Consider the following 6,000-nt stretch of genomic DNA (forward strand, 5'->3'; position numbering starts at 1 on the left):
CTGATCTGCTTTTGCAACTGAAACGTATCCTCAAAAAACGCAGCAAAAACGCTGTGTGTGAATGTAGCCTTAGATCAGGAATAGAACTGCCATTTATAGGATATTTCATAACTTTCCCAAATTCCTATGAAAAAATATTCAGCACATTCTGCATTGAACTACTGTACCCAATTTATTATATATTTTAGGAGTCGGAGTCGGTCCATTTTATACCGACTCCACCAAAATGAGCACCGACTCTGACTCCACAGCCCTGATTGCTGATGTAACAACCGGATGGAGTATGGGTGGAAAAAGTTGTACGTGTGGATGACAATACACATGAAAAATGTGTGTTTTTGTGGTTGAAATGCGGCCGCTTTTGCATATGCTGGTCTAATCCCGGCCAAAAACAGGAGCGGGATCAAAATACAGGGAATCTGCAAATCTTACCATTATAATTTTCTCTGATTGTTTCAGTGCCGGTTTTAGCCTAGACGTACTCATGTAAACACTGCTGTGAGAGTTTTTGATCCGAGACATAAAAATATTTTTGTTTTACGGACACAAAAAAACAAAAGAGAAGGGCTCCATAGACTATAATGGGTACATGTTCTATACAGTATATGAAAACAGACATCTGGATGAGGCCTGTTTTATTGTTTCACTGAGGTGGCCTTATACAAAGAAATGTATGTTATTATTAAGCCTTCTATTGAGTAGATCTAAATTACTGTATAATTTATATACATTTTTTGTGTGATATGAATATAAAAATAACTTTTCTTCACCCTTTACTGTTCATGTTTCACAATATTACTGATTGAATTAATTCTTCACGTTATTACAGTTGTGTGGACACTGAATGTGTAGTATGTTTGCACAAGAAGGTATATTAATGTTTTTTTTTCTTATGCTCAATATAAAAAGATATATCTCTTAGGGACAGCCATTATTTTTCACTGTAACTGAAGAACCGATTAAAAAAAAAAAAAAATTTATCCATATTTTTGATGGCTAGAACACATGAACATTATAATTTTTTAGGCTGTGCAAGTGTTTTTTTTTTTTCAAACAAAGGGCTTAATTAATTTGTATTTTTTATAGCCACATTTCTTTTTTTTTGTCTTGTGGCAGTCGATATGTTTTACATGCCAAGTTCTTCAAGATGGCTCCTATGGTTCATGAATTTTGCAAAAAAAAGTTTATCATTTTTGTCGTTAACCTGTGTCGCATTTTTTTAGTGCAAAAAAAGTTGGTTGTTCTGCTAATATTTTGTAAAATTTGTACAGATTTTAGACATACATCAAATCACCCCGGCAGAAGGGGTTTGGGTCATCTGACCAAAAATGATGCAACTAAAAAGTCACACTTGATGAACGAGCCAGATACATCTGGAAATTTCAAGTCCCACCCAGAATGACAAACATAAAAAAAACAAACAGCCAAAAAAACCACATAGAATATATTCTGAAAAAGGCAAAAATTAAAACAAAATGCAAATGAAAAGCAGGCAGAAAACACCCAAAACTAGACAAAAAAGCACAAATTTAATAATGAATCCGGCCCAGAGTGTTTGAAGTACATCCACTCCCCCCCCCCTCAAAAAAAATTAATAAAGACAGGTTCATTTTTAATCCAAGACATGGATCAAATCTCTAAATGCAAGTCTATCATTCTGTGAAAAACAAAGATCGCTCACTGATGGCATGCTAGTGCTGTCTTAGGAGCCATCACTATGTTATATGTAGATGCTGATCGCAAAGGCGCCTCAATAGACGTCCAAAAAGACATCACAAAAGAAGCTTAAAGCGCACCTGTCAGCAGGATTGGGCTTAGTAAACCAAATAGACTGTCAGGTTGGCGACATTACACTGATTAAAATACCTTGGTTGATTAAATCCGACCTGTGGTTCTTGTTTATCTCCAAACTGAAAATAAAGATTAATGATATGTCCGTGGTTCGGGGCGGCCTGTGTGTGTGTGGGAGTGGGTGTGTGGAAGGTCGCTCTAGCTGGTGCTCTGCTTATTTATTCAGCTATATGATCCTTTAACAGGTCACTGATCATTCCCTGACCAGCCTCCTATTCTACATAGTGCATCTAGCAGTGCGGGGCTTGGTTAAAAAAAAAAAAAAAAAGTTTAAATCCATCAAAAAATGGCCACGGCGCGTGCGCAGTAACATCTATCAGCAGGCGATATATGCTACTGCATACGCTCCACGGCCATTTTGTTGGAGCAAAAAACAATGCCGCAGCCATTTTTGATGGATTTAAACTTTTTTTTTTTTTTTTTTTTTTTTACCTAGCCCCGCACTACTAGATGCACTATGTAAAATAGGAGGCAGGTCAGTGAAGGCACAGTGAGCTGTCATAAGAGCATATAGATGAATATGTAAGCAGAGCAACAGATAGAGCGCCCCCCACAGGCCACCCCAAAGCACCAGAATCTCATTATCTCCAAACTGAAAATAAAGATTACACAACAATTACAGGACGGATTTCATCAACCAAGGCATCATTTTAATCAGTGTAATGTCGCCCACCTGACAATATGTAGTTTACTGAGCACAATTCTGCTGACAGGTGCACTTTAAAATGAAAACACAGTTGGCGCTTTCCTGAAACGTCTTCGCAATGGAAAACTCGGCAGGTATGCCAGTGTCTAAAAGACCTCGTATGCACATACCTTGTTTTTTTGCATGAGAAAATCTGATCGTAACAACGGACACACTTGCGACAATCTGATCCAGCACACTGATGGAAATTGTTCAATTTTTTTCATGTACAAGAAAAATCAGACATCTGAATGAGGTTTTAAAAGGAAAATCTGAGAATAGTGACTAATAGAGGTTGTCTTAGCCTGCCAGGGAGACACCGGGCAATCAAGTGATTGACAGATTCAATAGAAGCAGAGGCATTGCCAATGCTTCTATACACAATGAGCGCTAAATATGCTGAAAAAAGAGAAGACCTAACTTTAACTTGCTAGATTGCGTATAGGTGCCAATGTATGAAAGCAGTTGTAATAAGTTGCCATCAAAGGAGTGGCAAAGACAAGGGACCTGCACCACCTGCTGTCAAAAGTCAGAGGGCGATCAGTAATGGTTTAAAGAGCCGTATAAAGAAATAAAGACATCATTATTTAATGAAAAGTTACCTTTTAGTTAATATACGTTCTAAGCCACATTATCATGGTTATCAAGCTCTGCTTACTGTCATTAAATAGGAACTTAAAGGGAACCTGTCATGTCCGATAACATTACTAACCTGCAGATATTGGGTTAATCTGCAGGTTAATAGAGTTGTAAACTGCCCGTCCACAGTACTAAAAGTGCAACATCTGGGATTAAATTAACTCTGTTTCTCCCTGCAGATGCAGGCTTTCAGTCATGCAGCCGTGGCCGGAGTAATTACAATCACTGCTCACAGCACCAAGAGCGGCTGTTATAAGCACACCTCGGTAATGACTGACAGCTCGCTCTGTAATGATGCACTGCTGAGCAGTGATGGGCGAACACTAAAGTTCGTACCGAACACCTACTGTTCTGGCACAGACTTCCTGAGGAAGCCCGTGTCAATGTTCTGGTTCAGGTGTTTACCACGCTGTCACTTGCGTAACAGCGCAGGAAACACAGGCTCTGATCGGCGGTAATAGCATTACCGCGGTCAGAGCGCTGTGGCATCATGCTGACAGGTGTCAGCATGATGCCACAGCTGTGACAGTGACCTGCGTTAAAAAAAAAAAAAAAAAAAAAAGTTAAAATTAATAAAAAATATTCAAATAAAAATAAAACACATTCTACTCACCTACACCTTGTCCTCGATGTTCTCCGCCCCTGCAAAAAATAAAAAAACACCATATACTCACCTTACAGCTAATGCCCGAAGCCCAGGATCACCTGTAATAAAGTTAAAATAATATAGCAACCTCATCCTCACCTGTCCGCCGGCAGTCCAAATAGCGAGGGTCCCACGATGATCCCATGAACAGAACGGCCACGTTATAAAATGTGACCGCTCTGTTCTTTTGCCGGCAATACACTGAAGCTCAGTGTATTGCCGACAAATGAGGTCAGCACATGCGCGGTATTTTCCAACGCTTGCCCTGACGTCAATGAGTTGAACTGAGTTCAACTCATTGACGCCAGCGTGGGAAAATACTCACCGCACATGCGCTGACCTCATTTGCTGGCAATACACTGAGTGTCAGTGTATTGCCAGCAAATGTACAGAGCGGTCACATTTAACAACGTGGCCGTGCTGTTCATGAGATCATCGTGGGACCCTCAATATTTGGACTGCGGCGGACAGGTGAGGATGAGGTTGCTTTATTATTTTACCTTTATTACAAGGACCATTGGCTTCAGCTGGAATGGGGGTGACGGTAAGTATGGTTTAATTCAGAACATTAAAAGTGTCTGTGTTTATTTCAAATAAAATATTTTATTCTAGGTGTGGGTGTTTTTATTTTACATTTGACTTCCACTATGGGGTTAGTAATAGGGTCGTCTTATAGACGCCTCTCCATTACTAACCTGGGCTTGATGTCAGCTGGCATTATAAGCTGACATCAACCCCAGCTCTATAACCCCACTGCCACTGCTATAGGGCAATAGGCAGAGCGAGGCTGATTGTCAGAATTGGGGCGGCTGCTGTTTCTAGCCTCTGAGGGGGCCAATATTCATGGCCCCTTCCTAGGCTATTAATATCAGCTCCCAGTTGTCTTCGTAGCCTTTGCTAGCTGTTAACATAGGGGGACCCCACGTCATTGTTTTTGGGGGTCCCCCATTTTAATAGCCAGTAAAGGCTAAGTATACAGCTGGGGGCTGATATTAGTAGCCTGGGAAGCTCAATGAGTATTATCCCCTTCCCAGGTTAAAAGCACCCGCCCCAGCTGTCTGCTTTCCCTCTGCTGGTAAATAAAATTATGGGGGACCCCATGACATTTTTTTCTTCAGAAATGTACTAATTTATTAATAAATTACATGAATAGTAAGGTACACACGCTAAGCACGGATTATATACATCACATTTATATTTATCTGTATATCTATGTAATTATCTATATATCTATCGATCTATTATCTACCCATATATCTATCTAGCTATCCATATATCTATTAATCTATTTATCCATATATCTATTAGTTATCGATCAATATCTATATATCTAACTATTATCTTTCTATAAATCTATTCATATATCTATCTATCCATATATCAATCTATATATCTATCAATATATCTATTTCCATATATCTATCCATATATCTATTATCTATCGATCTATTTTCTATAAATCTATCTATATAGATATATGGATAGTTAATAGATATATGGAAATAGATAGATATATTGATAGATAGATAATAAATATGGATAGCTATATAGATAATAGATATATGGATAGATAGCTAGATATACAGATATAAATAGGTGATATATATAATCCGTGCTTTGCGTGTGTACCTCACTGTTCATGTAATTTATTAATAAATTAGTACATTTCTGGAAAAAAAAAAGAAGTGGGGTCCCCCGAAATTTTATTAACCAGCAGAGGGAAAGCGGACAGCTGGGGCGGATGTTTTTAGCCTGGGAAGGGGTAATACCCATGGAGCTTCCCAGGCTACCAATATCAGCCCCCAGCTGTATACTTTACTGGCTATTAAAATGGGGGAACCCCAAAAAAAAAAAAAAAAAAAAAAAAAAAAAAAAAAAGACGTGGGGTCTCCCTGTTTTAACAGCTAGCAAAGGCTATGGGGACAGCTGGGTGCTGATATTAATAGCCTAGGAAGGGGCCATGAATGTTGACCCCCTCCGAGGCTAGAAACAGCAGCCCTCAGCCGCCCCAGAAATTGCGCATCCATAGGATGTGCCAATTCTGGCACTTAGCCTCGTTCTGCCACACTGCCCTGTAGCGGTGGCAGTGGGGTTATAGGGTTGGGGTTGATGTCTGCTTATAATGCCAGCTAACATAGTAACGTAGGTTGAATAAAGACCTAGGTCCATCCAGTTCAAC

This window comes from Phyllobates terribilis, unplaced genomic scaffold, assembly GCF_046119375.1.
Source record: "Phyllobates terribilis strain yellow unplaced genomic scaffold, ASM4611937v1 Scaffold_11__3_contigs__length_659146591, whole genome shotgun sequence".
Lineage (NCBI taxonomy): Eukaryota > Metazoa > Chordata > Amphibia > Anura > Dendrobatidae > Phyllobates > Phyllobates terribilis.